An 18,745-nucleotide genomic window follows, 5' to 3' on the forward strand; every position below is an offset into this window, starting at 1 on the left:
TTCAGCAGAGATCATAAACATGAGTCTCTTTTTATTTATTTATATATTTGTACTAGTTTTCACATAACGTGTAAACATTTTACTAGTTAGACTTTTTCCAAACTATAATTCCTGACTAAATGTATAATCAAGTGAAATATTATGAAGTTTCAATAACAATATACAATACTATACCATTCAAAAGCTTGATGTAAATAATATAAATGTAACAAATAAATGTAACTGTAACCAATGCAACAAAAAATGGTGTTCTTTTAATTTATCCCCCCTAAAAAACCTGAAAAATATTCTCAGCTCTTTTCAACATTAATAATAATAATAATGGTAATAATAATAATAATAACAATAAATGTTTTTTTTTTTGGTAGAAAATAAGATTATTAAAAGGATTTCTGAAGGATTGTGTGACTTGAGTAATGGTGCAAAAAATTAGTTTGAAAGTCAGCTTTGATTGTTCCTAATAAACTGTTTAACTGCTCCCCCAAGTGGATATTAAATTATGTTGTGGGATAATTAAATATATTCTAAATAAACTACAAACATAAAATTATATAGATTTATTTTGTCCTCACATTCTTTCTTGTAACTCTTCCCTCTCAGTGACACACAGCTGACTGAAAGACTCATTATGCAGCTCATTATGCAGGCCTTTGTCTTCTCAGGTGTAAATCACAATGATATTCATGATAGTTGACGCCTACTCGCATATGACTTTTACCAACAAAAAGTGTCTTAGAAAATTTAAATCAATATATTGTTTTCTGTAAGTGAGTAAACAAGATGATTTTCACATAATTTAGAAAGAAAAATTCTAAGCTACAAGCTCCAGTTCTCAAAAACGGGAACCATTGTTCTTTATGTGTTTTTATTGCCTTTTTCAAGTGTTTTAACATTTTTTTTTCCACTAACCGCGCATAACATTTTTTTTCTCAAAAACACAATCATGTACATTAGGGGTGTAACGATTCACTCGTTTTCTCGATGCATCGATTACAAACCCTGTCGATTCATATGCATCGATCTTGAAACATGATTTTTGAATCGTGAATCACCGATCTTGGACAGTAGTCGATTCAAAATGCTAAGAATCGAATGAATCGCGATTTCTATAGCGATTCAATGCTTTCAAAATGTATACACATTAAATTACTACACGCACAAATTAATGGAGACCTTGAAGAGTGTTCGTGAATCGTGCCTCTTATCTGTCCTTCACGCGCTCCACTGTTTACCGACTGAGACTGTCACAGGATTGCGCTCGCGCTCCGTTCGTCTCTGAGCAGCTGACGTGTGATCTATAGGACTCGTGGCCAGTAATGCTAACGTGAAGTAGTTTTACTTTTCTGTAGTTTGTCAATGGCTCTCTGCATCTTACCGGCGGAGTTACCGGAGCCGTCGACAGCTGTGTTTATTGCATGGACGGAGCAGAAATGTAAGTGTCTAAATCATACGCACAGTTCCATTGATTGATAAATGTGTTTAAACAATGCGGATGAACCGAATATTCGAAGGAAACTTTTAAAATTAACCACAGCATTAACAACGACCTTGAAATAAGAGCGCGAGATTTATCTGATAATCAGATGCATGAAAGTAGCGTTTGTTTCATTAGCAAACAGACATCTGCCCAGCCAGCATTTCCATGTGGGCCCCATGTGGGTTTTTGGTGGGCTGTCAGTTGGGCCCTGCATGGGCAACCCAAATGGGACCCGTACATTTTTGTCCATCGGCTCCACTTGGGCCCCGTGTGTGTTAACCCATAGGGGCCCATGATGGTTCCATAGTGGGCTCCAAGTGGGGCCCATGTGGGTCTTCATTAGAGGGGCCCACATGGGTCCCAAATGGGTTCTAATAACTGGGGCCAAGGTGGGCCACATACAAAACCCTTATGGGGCCCAGATGGGTGATCACACTAGACCCACAAATGGCCCTTATATGGGGTTTTAGTGGGACCACAGTGGGTCAGAACTGGGCCCCATTTATATTTCTTTATTAATTCCTCTGGATAAAGTTAATGTGCTAATATGCAATAAAACTCTAAATTAAAATGTTTTATTTACCTAAAAAAATGGTGCTTAATACATTTTAAATCACATGTTTAAATATTTCAAATGTGAAGAAAATGACTTCAACTCAGAGTCTCTAAATCACACTTTTTATTGGGTAAAACAAAATAAAACAGGATAAAAATAGGTAACACTTTCTATGAAGCCCATATCTATAATACATTATAAGGGTACTCTTAAGGCATTATAATGAATGCATAATGTATTATAAAAAATGTATAATGTTATATCAACTCATGAATAATCATAACAATTATAATACATCATAATACAATACATAATATAATTTATCATGGTTATAAGTTTAAGAGTATGATTATTTATAACACAATGAACACCATATTAAATCTACTTAACTTACAGTATAATGGACTGTATCATATCTTGACATTGTTTATTTCAGATCTGCACAGTATCTTATTAAAGCTTGTGAGTGGTTAGATGTTGAGTGTTACTTGAGTGTTTCCTTTGGAGCTAATGTAAATTGATGTGAGCTTAATACTTTTAACGGGAAAAAAAAGCAATCTTTTATATGGTTACATTTTATTTTGATGGTCCCCTTAATCAATCGATTATAAGCAGCTTTGCCACTACATCCCAACTAACTCTCATTAGAGTATTACTATGCTCAAGAATGGTAGAATCTAGTATGGTAGAATAAGTTGACGTACTTGCAGACACCTACTGTATGTCAGTTTATCTGTTGGTTGACCATCAAAATAAAGTGTTAGCATATATTTACAGTAGCAGACATACTCCAATGACCGCTAGTTGATATAGTTGCAGAGTCTAACAGCTGTCTAAGGGGTACCATCAAAATAATCAAACTGATATTACAAAAAAAAAAAAATAGTTCAAAGCAAATGTGTCATATTACAAATACAAAATCTGATATCTGATCTTTTGGCTGTTTGAGTGAAAACAATTTTTTGTAATTATTATTATTACTACTACTACTTATAAGTGGTATTTGACCGCTTTAAGTAGCTTCAGAAAAATGGCAAGATATGAGACTTATAATACATTATAACTATGAGAAATATAATCCATTGTAGAAGTGGATGCAACGTGTTCATTGTGTTATAAATAATCATAATCTTAAAAGCTATAACGACAAATAAGTAAATATATTAAACCTGTTCTTATGAATATTCATGAGATGATCCAACATATAAGTTGTATTATAATGCATTCCTTATACTTTAAGAATACCCTTATAATGTATAATATGGGCTTCATAGAAAGTGTTAATACAAAAATACTTGAACAGAACAGGATGAAATGGTATTATTCCTGGGCCTGTGCAGTCTTCTCAGCTTCATACCTAAAAAACAGAAAGAAAAACAGAAAAGGAAATTATTTTATATACTACTAAAACATTTACAAAAGCATTAAAAAGCATGCGTAGTTATAATTAAGTTGTGCCAGTACTTCATATTTTTTGCCCAAGTTATACTACTAAAGGTAATATGAACAAGTTAAAAGTGACACTATTCAGCTTAGAAATGTAATTTTTAAAAGTACTTTTATTATTTTGTTATATATTCAGTAACACAAGTTATTGCTTCACACCAACATCTTTATTCATGATTCATCTTTTATTTTTCAGAGCTTAACAACACAGAATTACCAGAATATTAACCATATTTCAACAATGAACATACATATACAGTAGCCTACAAGTAAAATCATAGATAACACATTTTGCCAGTGGCAAATAAATGGTGTAAATAAAAATAAAAGTTTGAAGAGTTAATGTACTTAATTAGTAAGACTATACAACAATATTGAGAGAACACATATCATCTCAAAACATATAAAATGGTCTTCTTTATGGAGACGACTCTTCCAGTCTGCCTCGTGATGGTCAGCCAGCACCACTGCGGGAGGGAAATGCTAATTAGTACGGCTTAATTGATAAAACAAACGAGACGACTTCAGGTGTTTTAAAGTTCACCTACCTGTTACCTGTACCCATTTAACGTACTCATACGACTTTTAGGTCTTCACGAGTCTCCCTATTGGTCTGCTGGTGCCACTGTGGGAGGAAAATACTAGTTTACTGGGAAAGTGAGCCAGTAAAAGGACTGTATGACGAGTCTCCCCTCCGGTCTGACAGCCTCACTGCGGGAGGAAAAGGCCAGTTAGCACAGCTTGACAGAGTTCGCTCACACTGTATTCTTATAATAATAATGTAGCTTTACATCTAGCAAACATCATCAGAATAAGGGGTATAAAGTTAAAGTTAACTAACCACACTCTTGTGGGCTTTCATCTTCACAATAAATCTGTCATGGTGTCATGCCATCGCACGAGGAGATGTTTGTTAACACCTAAAAATGACTAACACCTAAAATGTAACTCATTACACTCTCTGTGCTGTCTGTTTTGGGTGGATGGACATTAATAAATAAGACATTATTTTAGTTTATCCCAGTTTGATACTTTACTACATGTTGGGTGTGGATAAATTTATTATTCATGCAACAATGCTTATTACTTTAATAACGTTCATTAAAAAGCATTGCTATATTGATGATAAGAACTTGCTCTCATGAATGTTTTTATCAGGATTTTTGTAAAAGGTTAACTACCAAACTGAATGAAATAGCATAGCATTCTTCGTGACCAGGGTTGGCATATTTCATTCTGTAACCTATACATTTTATGCTCTCCAACAAAGACACTTATAATATCTGGATCTGGCAACACGACGGAGAAGCAGCTCTCTATCAAGGCTCGTTCGGTAACCAAATAAAGTAACTGTCGTTAAAACACCTGGAGTCGTCTCGTTTGTTTTATCAATTAAGCCGTGCTACCCAGCATTTCCCTCCCGCAGTGGAGCTGACTGACCGGCTGGAGCATCGTGAGGCAGGCGGGAAATGTTTTGTGACCTCCGGAGGACGCATTCTTGTAAATGAGACACAGCTGATATCTGTTCCCTGATTAAGCACATTAACTCCTCAAACTTTTATATGTACACCATTTATTTTCCACTGGCACATCCGACACGTTTGCCCACAAAGATAGCATTTTTAATCTATTATGAAGCAGACGTGCCTGTATGCGCTCACATTAAAAGCGTTTTTATGGAAGTGAAAACGTTATGTGGGTGTTTGCGTTACACGCAGAAACATTCAAAAGCGTAGAAACTTGTTTTAAGCCTCTGCCCAATGAATCTATAAATAAAACATCCTACGTTTGCTAAGTAAACTGTCAATATTTTAATTTTTTTATACAACGTTAACGTTAACCCTTCAGCTACGACAGTTTAATCCCGACTGGCTTTGTCAAGTTTCAGTAGTGACTCTGCCATTACTGTATTTTCAAATATTTAAAAAAAAAATATGTACATCCATTTATATAACAGCAGCAGTAATTCGGCTAGTATAAAGTTAAATATAATTATCTTACCTTGATAGTTTAGAGAGTTTGTCCATTGACACGCAGACGCAGACCGTGTTGAAGTGGAGAGTAGCAACCGTTTTTTTTTTTTGAATGAGAAGGGGCGGGAAGACAGCCACGCCAATCATCGCTGACTCAATGACCGCATCTGCATAACACAAGTGCTTTTAGATTATAAGAAGAAAATTTAAATAATTGCTAATTAAATGTAGCCTAGTAGCCTATATAAAACTCATAATCATAAAATTGCCATTAGGAAAAAAATATCGATTACAAATGATTGATTATTGTCCAGCAGTGTATTTGATTTATTACAGCTAATTAAAAGTAATTAAAAAAGAAGATAATTCCTTGTAAAAAATAATAATAATTATTATTATTATTATTATTATTATTAATATTATATAGGCTACATACATAAAATGATTGTATTTGACATTTCTGTCACTTCTGAAATTATGGCTACGCCCCTGGTGTGACAAAATGTTAGCTTATACATAATACTCTTTAAGCTCTTTTTTAAAAACTTGGCTTACATACATTTTTACGTATGCCATGTCGCATCATTAAACTATCATTTAACAATGGACAAAAGTTTTTTTTTTTTTTTTTTTAACCTATGGTTCTCTAACCATAAATGCTACTGTAATTTGCCCCCTGACTAAGCATTTAAAGAATTTAGTAGAAGCATTTAAATAATCCTGTGAATGCACTTAAAGAATGCAGAATCGAATCGTTATAATCGAATCGAATTTAATTGTGAATCGAATCGAATTGAATCGTTCTAAATTTGCAAAAATCGTTCTTGAATCGAATCGAAAACCTATGAATCGTAATCGAATCGAATCGCTGCCTTGCCAAAGATTCACAGCCCTAATGTACATACATGCTGCTCACATATTATTATAGCCCAGTTTGTGCTGATTACAGTGAGATTAGACTTTAACCATTTAGATATTTATAAGAAACTGAAAAAAGCACAAATGTCAGGGCATGACAAAACTTCTCCAGGCCCCAAAAATACCCTTAGACTCCAGAGGGTTAAGCACTACCACAGTTAGACCTCAGGAGTCAAGTCAAGTCACTGTTGATCTTCATGGGCAAGGGCAAGTCACCGTTGATCTTCATGAGCAAAGGCAAGTCACCGTTGATCTTCAGGAGCAAAGGCAAGTCACCATTGATCTTCATGAGCAAAGTCAAGTCACCATTGATCTTCATGAGCAAAGGCAAGTCACCATTGATCTTCATGAGCAAAGTCAAGTCACCAATGATCTTCATGAGCAAAGTCAAGTCACCGTTGATCTTCCTGAATCCAGTCAAAACACCACGGAACTAACAGAGTCTCTCCACGTCTCTGCTGAACTACCAGAGTCTCTCCACGTCTCTGCTGAACTACCAGAGTCTCTCCACGTCTCTGCTGAACTACCAGAGTCTCTCCACATCTCTGCTGAACTACGAGAGCCTCTCCATGTCTCTGCTAAACTACCAGAGCCTCATCACATCTCAGCCGAACTCTCTGAGCGCTCGACTTATCCTGTCGTGGCCACGGAGGCCATCCAGGAACTCACCGCCTGCCCTGTCATGGCCATGGAGACCATCTACCATCTCCTCATCACCTAACCAAACTTGCTCTCCTGTGCCATCGATCCCACTGTGGTGGTCTTCTGCGCCGCCTGGGTGGGCTTAAGTCTCGACCGCACGGCTGTGGTGGTCTTCTGCGCCGCCCTGGTGGGCTTCTGTCTCGACTGCACGGCTGTTGTGGTCTTCTGCGCCGCCCTGGTGGACTTCTGTCTCAACCGCATGGCTGTGGTGGTCTTCTGCGCCGCCCTGGTGGGCTTCTGTCTTGACCGCGTGGCTGTGGTGGTCTTCTACGCCGCCCTGGTGGGCTTCTGTCTCGACCGCACTACAGTGGTGGTCTTCTGCGCCACCCTGGGGGGCTTCTGTCTCGACCGTATGGCTGTGGTGGTCTTCTGCGCCGCCCTGGTGAGCTTCTGTCTTGACCGCGTGGCTGTGGTGGTCTTCTACGCCGCCCTGGTGGGCTTCTGTCTCGACCGCACTACTGTGGTGGTCTTCTGCGCCACCCTGGGGGGCTTCTGTCTCGACCGTATGGCTGTGGTGGTCTTCTGCCCCGCCCTGGTGGGCTTCTGTCTCGCCCGCACGGCTCCAGTTCCACCTGATCCACCCTGGATACCTGCACTGTCGGCTCGGCCCTGGGCCCCTGAACTTTCTGTTCCCTCCTGGCCTTGTGTTTTGTTGTTGTTGTTTTTTTGTTTTCTCTCTGTTTCCCTCTATGGACCTGGCCCTCCGTCCCTCCCCCTGATCCTTCGCCGGTCCATCTCCCTCCTGGTCTCCTTGTTTTATGCACTTCCTTTCTCTGTTTCCCTCTATGGACCTGGCCCTCCGTCCCTCCCCCTTATCCTCCACCGGTCCTCCTCCCTCCTGGTCTCCTTGTGGTTGTTGTTTTGTTTTTTCACTTCCTGTCTCTGTTTCCCTCTATTACCTGGCCCTCCGTCCCTCCCCCTGGTCCTCCGTCGGTCCACCTCCCTCCTGGTCTCTGTGTTCCTTGGTTTGTTCTTGTGTTCAGGTGGAGCATCTGGTAGCTGCTCTGTAGAGGAGGGGGTAATGTCACGGTGTTTGGTCTGTGTTTCCCTGGGTGTCCACTAGTGGTCTAACTTCCCCATAGGCACCTCACCGCAGGCACTACATTTCCCACATATCTTTGTCCCTTCATCACAGTTAATTGCACACCTGCTATTGCACTCAGCTGTCTCCACTTCCTTCATTATCCTGTCTATATAAACCGGTCTGTTTTCTGTCTGTGTCATGGAGTCCTTATTTTCCGTCACCCGGTTTTCTCGCGTTCCCTTGTGTTTTCTAGTTTCTTGTTTCTTGTTTCTTGTTTGTTTTGTTTTTGGACTGATGTTTCTGGATATGACCTTTTGCCTGTTTTTGGATTTTGAGGTTTGGGTTACCCCATTAAACACACTGCTTCTGGATCTCACATTTCCTGTGTCCGATCGTTACACTCTCTGACCCTGCATAGACAGCAATGCAATTGAAATTTTCCCAAGTCCAGAAACGTATAAGGAGATCTGTGAAATAATCCATGTGACATCAGTGGCTCAACCACAATTATACGAAGCTACAAGAATGCGGAGTGATGCAGCTGACACAGAACAGCATACGTCCAGAAATTATTCTCCAAAATCACACCAGGGTGATGCGAAGGAGACAAATTGTTGAATAAACAACATATATGAGGATATATGCGCATATATGAAACCTATATGCAGTTTATATGCACATATATGCTGCATATATACAGCATATATGCACATATATGATAATATATATGCTGCATATATGTGTATATATGCCACAAATAGGCAAAATTGAGGTGCACATATACAGGCCATATAGGTCTCCTGTATTGCTTCTTTATATCCACATATAAGCCCTATACATACAAGATATGTCTCCTATATAGCTCATGTCAGGATCTGGTCATTTTGTAGCTCATATCTCACTTTGGCAACTGTCATACATGATGCCTAGCTCATATTTTCTATTATCAAAGGCAATAACTAAGACCTACCTAAAAAAAAATATGAAAGAACTTATGTATGTGCAAACACGTGAAATTCGTATCACATGTAATTGGCATGTTATGGAATTTAACTATGGCAATTAAGTGAGAGGTGATGGAAAGCTATGATGTCTACACGTTTTCCTGAAACATTTACAAGGTCATTTCTTTCTTGTATGAAAATAGTGGAAAAGAAATGTATAAAAAAATGGTTTATAATTTTTTTTATTTTGTCTTGTAGTATTTGATTGTTCCTAAGTAAATAAATAATGTACATTTCTACATTTTGGGCTTTTATTTATGTTGCCTAGCAGCTATGGATTTAATCATTTTACTAATATATAGGTAAGCATATAGGTGAACGTCTCAGGTTACGAATGTAACCTTGGTTCCCTGAGTAGGGAACGAGACACTGCATCCTCTAGGGGTCGCTATGAGAACACCTTGTCGTGACCCGTGTCTGAAGTATACAATGAAAAAACGCCAACGCGTTGGCCGGCGACAGCCTCTGACGTCATTACCGGCGCGACTATAAGTAAGCGCCCGGAGAGCATGTCATTTACTTCTTCATCTGAAGCTTGCGTCCGAAGTATGGCTTAGGAAGCTAGAGGATGCAGTGTCTCGTTCCCTACTCAGGGAACCAAGGTTACATTCGTAACCTGAGACGTTCCCTTTCAAGGGAACTTTGAACTGCGTCCTCTAGGGGTCGCTATGGGAAACAGTATAACTGCCGCCATGCTGAGGGGAGTGCAGGCCAGAACCATGGCAAACAATAATACCAACTCTAACATTTCCATCGGGAGTTGTCCCTGGGATGTTTAGACAGCTGTCCATGACATTATCCCTTACGGCCAGAGGCCTAGGCTACATACCCAACTTACCTGTTAGGGCCTCGACCCAGGGTAGAGCTCAAGGCTTGGAATCAAGAAGGATTCCTTTAAAGGGATATGGCTAAGAACCTAGTATTTATACAAGGTCTCGCCTGTCACACAGGGTTAAGCGCTTGCTCTCGCACAAGCTTACTGAAAAATTCTGTCTCAACAGATCCCTAGCAGCAACACCGTGTTTAGATGGGTATCCGAGGATACATGGGTGGAGTGGCGCCCAAGATGAACGGGACTTTTACCAACTCAAGAAAGGGCACGAAGCAACCGCGTGAAGCTCCACCATAAAGGATTTAAGAAAGAACGCAGAGCACTAGCATGCGAACTTACCACAGTGTGGATTTCAGAAAGCGCACAAAGACCTTGCGTGTACACTTACCATAACATGGATTTCGAAATACTGTTCAAAGGAGGGGCTCTCGTGGCACTCTGATCGAGCCTCTCACAAATGGAATGGTGCATCTCAAAACAGTATGTTTGAGAGTCATCAACCCAATCTGAGCGCTCTGGGGGAAAAAACAGAGAACTCTGTCTCATATGAGAGGAGAACTCGCGCTCATAGGCGACCCTTCTTGGAAAAGGGGAGCGCTGCTAACTACCACGAAAAAACACCCAGATATCCCCTCAACATTGAGGGAGCTCTGGATAGGAAAACGGTCTTAAAAACCTCGGTTTAGAGACCGGAAGCTACGAGTTGTGCCTTCTCAGAGATAACACCTACAGCCTCTAAGCTCCATGTGGGGGCGCACCCTCCGCCTGCGAGAGGAGATCTCTCCTGACAAGAACCTCCCATGGAGTACCGTCAAAAAAGAGAAATCAGGCCCAGGAATCGTACCTGGCCAGAACGAGGCTACTAACAGCAGCCGAAACTGTCCCGGCGCACTCTCTCCAGAACTCCCTGGTGCAGAGCAATCGGGGGTAAAAACGTACAGATAAAGCCTCGGCAATGTCTGTACAATGGCGTCCAGCCCCATTGGAGCTGGATGAGTCAGAGGAAGTCAGAGGGGACAGCGCGATGCTCTCTTGAGTCGCAAAAGATCCACCCGAGTCTGGCCAACCCCTACAACTCTGCTTCATCACCTCAGTGTGAAGCCGCCATTCCCCGGGCCTCGGCCCCTGCCTCAACAGGATGTCTGTTCCCATATTAAGATGCCCAGGAATGTGACTACTCTCAGTGAGAGGAGTTCTCCCTGGGACCACCATTGAGGGACTTAAGCGGCCTAACCTCTTACAGCTCCACATACGCAGGGCAGGAGGATTGAGGAGACTCAGCCTCAGCTTCTTCACCACCCTCAAACATCTCCTGCTCTTCCTGGGCAGAACCCAGCAGAGCACTAACTTCAGTATCAGAAAGGGTTAATGACAACACTCTCGTTCACTCTCGTCTGCCGCCAAAGTACACACTGCCTTACTAGTGGATGCCATGATAAACAGAGAAAGATCGCTCTTACCGTGGTCATTCTCTCAGAATGCACGCTTCAAACAAAACAGTCAATGAAGACGAAGAAGATAAATTACGTGCTCTCCGGGCGCTTATTTATAGTTGATATAGTTGATTAGTGACGTCAGAGGCTGTCGCCGGCCAACGCGTTGGCGTTTTTTAATTTTTTTTTTTTTTTTTTTTTTTTTTATTTAACCCATATTTATATTTATTTAACCAGGAATAATCCCTTGAGATAAAAATCTCTTCTACCAGGGAGTCCTGGCCAAAATGGCAGCATACAAAATTTTACACATAAAATATTACAAGACAAGCATTAAAGGAAAACAAAACAAAAACAAAAAATCCTGTCACAAAAATGTCCAGCACTCAAGATTAATGTAATATATAAATGTTAAGTAAAACATCAAAAGGTTTCTAAAAATATTTAATGATGGCAGTATGTTTAGCTTCAAAATACTCTGCATTTCATTCCATAGTCTGGGCGCATAACAGGAAAAGGCAGTTTTACCAAACTCGGTGTATGCTGTAGCCGAAATGACTCGAACCAGACAAATTAAAGAGTCGATCAGGGCTGTGTTTGAAACATGAGCCGAATTCCTAAGGAAGTCATAAAACATTCTGTGCCACAAGTCCCAAGCAAGATAACCAACCAACCAAAGCTTTCACAGAACAGCTTTCAACATTAACACCACTAGAACAATTATTGACAATTTCAATTCGGAGAAGAGATTTGTCAAATTTGTAATTGAAATGCAACGCTGGACATCACATGTAAACCCATGAGAGTTAAAGACTTCCATTGACTTTCCCCCACCTAACAGAACCAGACTGAAATTCCTAAGGGGGAAGGGAACCTCTGGTCTCCACAGAAGTCTTTGTGTTAAGAGAATGGCAAATAAACTGTCTTTTGTACATATATATGGACCAGAATGAACTCAAAAAGACTTATAAATGAATCAGTCCATCGCTTAACTCCATATTCATTTATATGTAACCCACACCTTTGACTATCATGTTATAATCATTTATTGTGTATGTCTTTTAATAACTATGGGATAACTTAAGGATTCATAATCATGTTTGGTATGTTTGTGATGGAAACTGCTTGCTTTAATTAGTCCAGACAATCAAAAATTTATCAAATGTATCATATTTGTGTTATAAGAATCATGTCCAAAATTATACCCTACAAGAGCGGGAAAATTCGGACCACATGCTTGGTAAGATAAACATATGATTTATGATGCCCCCGAGCCAAGACAATATCTGATTGGTCAAGACAACATTTGAGGTGTGGCCAACAGTCCAGTTTAAATACACAGGACACCATAAAATATCTGCTTTTAGTTGTAAGCTTTTAGTATCTAGCTATGCTTTTTAGTCTGTAGCTATGCTTCTGCTACTAGCCATGCCTGCTTTTGTCAATGTCAATGTCAATGTCACCTTTATTTATATAGCGCTTTAAACAAAATACATTGCGTCAAAGCAACTGAACAACATTCATTAGGAAAACAGTGTCAATAATGCAAAAATGATAGTTAAAGGCAGTTCATCATTGGATTCAGTTATGTCATCTCTGTTCAGTTAAATAGTGTCTGTGCATTTATTTGTAATCAAGTCAATGATATCGCTGTAGATGAAGTGTCCCCAACTAAGCAAGCCAGAGGCGACAGCGCCAAGGAACCGAAACTCCATCGGTGACAGAATGGAGAAAAAAACCTTGGGAGAAACCAGGCTCAGTTGGGGGGCCAGTTCTCCTCTGACCAGACGAAACCAGTAGTTCAATTCCAGACTGCAGCAAAGTCAGATTGTGCAGAAGAATCATCTGTTTCCTGTGGTCTTGTCCTGGTGCTCCTCTGAGACAAGGTCTTCACAGGGGATCTGTATCTGGGGCTCTAGTTGTCCTGGTCTACGCTGTCTTTCATGGATGTAGAGGTCCTTTCTAGGTGCTGATCCACCATCTGGTCTGGATACGTACTGGATCCGGGTGACTGCAGTGACCCTCTGATCTGGACACAGACTGGATCTGGTGGCCACGGTGACCTCGGAACAAGAGAGAAACAGACAAATCTTAGCGTAGATGCCATTCTTCTAATGATGTAGCAAGTACATAGGTTGTTATGGGAAGTGTTTCCGGTTCCGGTTTACCTAATTAATGCAGCCTAAAAATCCTTTAACGGATTTGGATAATAAAAGCATATTCGTATGTTATGTGTATGCCAGGTTAAAGAGATGGGTCTTTAATCTAGATTTAAACTGCAAGAGTGTGTCTGCCTCCCGAACAATGTTAGGTAGGTTATTCCAGAGTTTGGGCGCCAAATAGGAAAAGGATCTGCCGCCTGCAGTTGATTTTGATATTCTAGGTATTATCAAATTGCCTGAGTTTTGAGAACGTAGCGGACGTAGAGGATTATAATGTAAAAGGAGCTCATTCAAATACTGAGGTGCTAAACCATTCAGGACTTTATAAGTAATAAGCAATATTTTAAAATCTATGCGATGCTTGATAGGGAGCCAGTGCAGTGTTGACAGGACCGGGCTAATATGGTCATACATCCTGGTTCTAGTAAGAACTCTTGCTGCTGCATTTTGGACTAGCTGTAGTTTGTTTACTAAGCGTGCAGAACAACCACCCAATAAAGCATTACAATAATCTAACCTTGAGGTCATAAATGCGTGGATTAACATTTTTTTGCATTTGACATTGAGAGCACAGGCCGTAATTTAGATATATTTTTGAGATGGAAAAATGCAGTTTTACAAATGCTAGAAACGTGGCTTTCTAAGGAAAGATTGCGATCAAGTAGCACACCTAGGTTCCTAACTGATGATGAAGAATTGACAGAGCAACCATCAAGTCTTAGACAGTGTTCTAGGTTATTACAAGCAGAGTTTTTAGGTCCTATAATTAACACCTCTGTTTTTTCAGAATTTAGCAGTAAGAAATTACTCGTCATCCAGTTTTTTATATCGACTATGCAATCCATTCGTTTTTCAAATTGGTGTGTTTCACCGGGCTGCGAAGAAATATAGAGCTGAGTATCATCAGCATAACAGTGAAAGCTAACACCATGTTTCCTGATGATATCTCCCAAGGGTAACATATAAAGCGTGAAGAGTAGCGGCCCTAGTACTGAGCCTTGAGGTACTCCATACTGCACTTGTGATCGATAGGATACATCTTCATTCACTGCAACGAACTGATGGCGGTCATATAAGTACGATTTAAACCATGCTAATGCACTTCCACTGATGCCAACAAAGTATTCAAGTCTATGCAAAAGAATGTTGTGGTCAATTGTGTCAAACGCAGCACTAAGATCCAATAAAACTAATAGAGAGATACACCCACGATCAGATGATAAGAGCAGATCATTTGTAACTCTAAGAAGAGCAGTCTCAGTACTATGATACGGTCTAAATCCTGACTGGAAATCCTCACATATACCATTTTTCTCTAAGAAGGAATATAATTGTGTGGATAGCACCTTTTCTAGTATCTTGGACAGAAAAGGGAGATTCGAGATTGGTCTATAATTAACTAGTTCTTTGGGGTCAAGTTGTGTTTTTTTTTTTTTATATGTCTTTTAGTTCTAGCCTTGCTTTGGCTATCAGTCATGCCAGCTTTTAGCTTTGCTTCTTAGCTTTAGCTTATAGCCATGCTGTTTGTCATCACTGTTCTTTGAGCGCGGTTCCAGCGTGCTTCAGCCTGCACGCCTGCTGCTACTTAGCCACGATGAGGAGAAACACCACCTATAGTCTCGTCAAACTTTACTTCTTTTCTTTTCCGTTTGAGAGTTTCGTGTTCGTGTTCGTGTTTCGTGTTTTGTAACGTCGAGTTCAACCTCAGCCAGCTACACACAACTCTCTGCATCTTCAGCCAACGCCCAACACACCACGGGCCTTCTCAAGACGTCACTTCATCGACTACTGAACTTCCAGCCAATCAGCGACAACAAAGCGACACCTTCAGGCAATGTACCTTCAGACATTTGTGCTGGTGTATCTAATATAATTTTAACCTCATTGAGGAACTCAGTGCGAGGGTTAATTAAGTGATTGATGGTTGTTCATGTCTATGCAATTTAACATATTGCTGTAAACTTGGGATTCCATATTTCCATTCTCTTAAACTCATCCTTCCCTAACTTTCGATCTTCCTGCAACTTGTGTGAATGTGTGAGTGCGTGCGTTTATGTGTTAGCTTAGTTTATATGTCTTAGATTTATCTAATAAAGCCTTATTCATATTGAAAAGAGAAGTATCTTGTGTTTTGTGCTTAAAAGTTAATGTCTTAAACTGCCGATCTTGTTACTGTGCTAATTGATAGTGTTTTCACTATAGTTTGGATATTAATATCCAGCGCAGATTTGATGTTAAACGGCTCGTTCAGTGCATCGCAGGGCGTCTCAGTGATCAGCCGTGAAACAGTGATTCTGTTCAAATTCCCTTTAAAATCTTAAATGATTCCCTTTGAGCTAAATTGACCTGTTTCCTTTACAATGCTTCAGACACGGGTCACGATGAGGTGTTCCCATAGCGACCCCTAGAGGACGCAGTTTGAAGTTCCCTTGAAAGGGAATATATAGGTGCATATATATGTGCATATATGTACCTATATAGGTATATGTATGCACTTATATATGTACACATTATATGTACACATATAATATAGGACAACGGCCAATTTTATGTATGTCACACATATTAAAAACCTATATCAAAACCTACATTAAAATATGTTTATATAGGTTATTTCCATGTGGGTATATATATATATATATATATATATATATATATATATATATATATATATATATATATATATATATATATATATATATATATATATATATATATATACATACATACATAAATGACACACCTTTAAATTCTATTTTTAACCATTAACTATTCAATCATTTCAGCTTAAAATTATGGAATGTCATTTCTATTTACAGGCAAGAGTACTGAGGATTGTGACACATGTCGAACAGGTTATTTACTCACACAGGGTGCTTGCGAGTCGCCCTGCATCACAGGAGAGTACGCTGAGCCTGAGGTAAATGTTTATTCAAGAGCAGTCTATTCAAACATGTTTACTTCCTAACCTACTTCTAAAACTAATCACATGATATTCAAGTTGTGATCTCTCTACAGGAACAGGGCTATAACTGTGTGTCATGGGATTAGTCCTGTTTAGAATGCAAAGGTCCTGGGCCACATAACTGCACAGCACAGTTCATTCTGACCACAGGGGGGCACTGTCTGTGCTCACCCTCCTGCACCAACACAGAACAAGAAGTTCAGAGGGAGTGCTTTAACTGTAGAAGACTGTGGGGCGGCAGTGGCTCAGTGGTTCATGCAGGTTGTCTACAAACTGGAAGGTTGGTGGTTCAATCCCCGGCTCCACCTGACCAAGTGTTGAGGTGTCCTTGAGCAAGACACTGAGCTGCTCCCGACGAGCTGGCTGGCGCCTTGAATGGCTGACACTGCAGTCGGTGTGTGAATGAGTGAATGTGAGGCAACTTGTAAAGTGCTTTGGATGGCCATGTGGTCTGTTGAAAGCGCTATATAAATGCAGTCCATTCAATAGAAGACCAGAGGTATTTGTATGTGAAAGTGACAATTCGTCTTCAAAATATTACCTGCACTAACAGGTTGATCAGTGACATAATTGACAGCATAAGCTCATTGCAAAAGCATGGCTCTACAAACAAGCATTTTTAGAGTGTAGTTAATAGTCTCTTATTGGCCTTTTAATCAAGCCCCCATAAAACAAGCAAAATAAGCCCTTTGCACGAATTTTGCAATGTTCTGACCTCAGAACATTTTTACCATGGTGCATAATTTGTAAACTATTACATTTCGTAATATGCATCACATAACAAGGTCCATATGAATGGCTTTGTTGACGTAGTAAACTTGATCAGTAGCTCACCCGTTACAGCACTGCAATCCCTTGAGTTATGATAAAAGAGCTCAAAGGCTTGTAAAAGCCAGCTAAAATGGCCTGGTTGCTACAGAAAACATATTGTCCCCTCACTTTTTTTTAACTATTGGTTGTTTATGGAAGAGTTTAGTATGAGTAGTATGTAATTTTCAATTGAAAGAACATTAACCTTTTAGCAACACTCACCTGACATTTGCATTTCCAAACTGTCGTGACACATACAGCGACCAAATAATAATTTGCCAGACTGATGTTTATACATTGTTTAGGATAAAAAAAAAAGCATCATAATATTTCTCTGTTTTTTCCAATGAGTCTGGCTTGGATTTGTGGGTGAACTGTTTATGTATAACTGTATATACATACATATATATATACTGATTTTAGAAAGAAATATATGAAGTGTCAGAATATTACATAAAATGGCACCAGTAACACAACTATTCAGATAAGATTTCAATTTATTGATTTACTCTGCAATATGACATACATCTCAATCTCAATATGCTTTGCTGGAGAAGGCCTCTGGATTAACGTTCATCTATTTATACCATGTTCAATAGAATTTCAGTCTAAAAGGATCAGATATCAGCATCCAGGGACACATGCAGTGATACAATCACACATAATGTCTCTCATATTTCCACACAGACTTCCACACTTAATTTTAATATTGTGTTTTACAGCAATTTTTTTTACCCTTTATTTTAGTTCCCAAACCTGTTAGCAAGAAGAACTTGGGAGATCTAACAGCATGTAAACACATAAAGAGACAATTACACACGCACACACAAACCTAAACACATACACAGCCTCACACACTGACACAAGAGGAGTTCGAAAGTAGACAGAACAGTCACATTGAACGTGAAACCCTCTGATACAGCATGCTCTTAGGATTTTACAGATCTTTGTGGCAAATATTTTTTACTTTATACATGGTAAACACTTTAAAAGACATCAAAGTTCTGAAACACTTTGGACTGATTTTAGTGTGAGCACAAGAACAACTAATGCATCACTATGGCTTATGATTCTTAAAGGTGAAGTGTGTCATTACAGCCCCTAGAGGCTCCAAAGAGAATTGCACACATAACTTAATTTACATTTCTGAACACAATGCCACAAGGTGGGGGTCAAAAGTAATTTTGTCCAACAGTTGGGTTTTGGAATAAAAATCACATACATTTTCTCCATTGAAGAATAGATTTTTTAATAACTTATAGAAAAATATTAAAGCCAGACCTACTGTGAGCTACAAGGTTGTTGATCGATGCAATACATGCTTTTGTTAAAGTCATAAGCCTTCATTATTTTGACTTCTGAATTTTTTTAAATCATGTTTAACAGTGATATATATATATATATTATTTTTATTTTTTTTTTGGTTCATGGCTTATACATCTT

General features: G+C 39.4%; 1 pseudogene; it reads left to right on the forward strand.

Annotated features, from left to right (window-relative positions):
* The window catches only part of LOC132134273 (proprotein convertase subtilisin/kexin type 5-like), a 57,897-nt pseudogene extending 41,187 nt beyond the window's left edge, over positions 1 to 16,710 (forward strand).
* Positions 16,711 to 18,745: the final 2,035 nt, after the last annotated feature.

Source organism: Carassius carassius, chromosome 4 (assembly GCF_963082965.1).
Source record: "Carassius carassius chromosome 4, fCarCar2.1, whole genome shotgun sequence".
NCBI lineage: Eukaryota > Metazoa > Chordata > Actinopteri > Cypriniformes > Cyprinidae > Carassius > Carassius carassius.